Below are 1,027 nucleotides of genomic sequence, written 5' to 3'. Positions count from 1 at the left end.
ACACACACACAAAAGGAGAGCGTTAGAAGTCGCCTTATAAACTATCTATAAACTAAATATCACTGTGTGGGTTGAGCTGTACTTGTCAAGGACCTATAGATACAATACCTCTACGTCTTCCTACTCTTGCCTACTTCTCACCTATTTTGCATCACTAAGAATTGCGTTTTCTGTCAAAGCGATTTCAATTTTTACCCCTTTTTACAAGTGACCAGCAAAACAAGAAACAGAGAGATTTCAGCAACAGAAAACTTAAAATATTTAAATGGAGCTTGTTAACAAAACCTCCAACTATTTAAAGAGAACAGAAATCAAAGTTATGTTTTCTGTAATGTTCTTGTTACACAAAGCATTTCACAGAATACATTATTAATAACTCAGAAGGAGAATTTTAAAATTGATATTTACAGAACTAAGTAGCTCTGAAGAGGCATGAGAATAGACAAGAAGTCTGAGAATGATAAGTCACTAGAAATACAATCACAAATACAGGATAAATAAAACACAGGGAGCACAAATGAGCATCAGTGGCATTTAACGAAAGAGAGAAAGGAAGGAGAAAATCCAGAGGAAGAGAAGGGAAGAGAGAGCAAGAGAAGTTATACAAGGTGAATTATCTGTGTTCAGAAAGACATAGGGGTACCTCCTTCCCCCTCTCCCAAACAGGAACAGCAATAGAAGAGATGGGGTTCAAGCAATGCATACGAATCTGAAGGATGACTTCTTGTCAGCACTCTGGCAATAATCGGACATCGACCATATCTGTGCTGCAAACGGGAATATTATGCACAGTGTGGATGTCCGAGGTAATCTGAGATATATGAAGATGAGTACTGGTAACAGTATAGCTCTGCCAGCACTGAGATCAGGGCAGGTTTTACAGCCTACACTCAAATAATTGTAACCTCTCCACTACAGTACTGTTTGTTCCTGAAGCGGCTACTTGACAGCCAGTCTGGTCAAGCGCTCATACGCTACAAAGTGCTCCTTTGGCAAGCATCTAGATATCCTTTGACAAGTAAAAGGG

This window comes from Charadrius vociferus, unplaced genomic scaffold (genome assembly GCF_000708025.1).
Source record: "Charadrius vociferus isolate BGI_N301 unplaced genomic scaffold, ASM70802v2 scaffold650, whole genome shotgun sequence".
Taxonomy (NCBI): Eukaryota; Metazoa; Chordata; class Aves; order Charadriiformes; family Charadriidae; genus Charadrius; species Charadrius vociferus.
The sequence above is the reverse complement of the archived record's forward strand: the minus strand, read 5'-3'. Positions refer to the sequence as shown.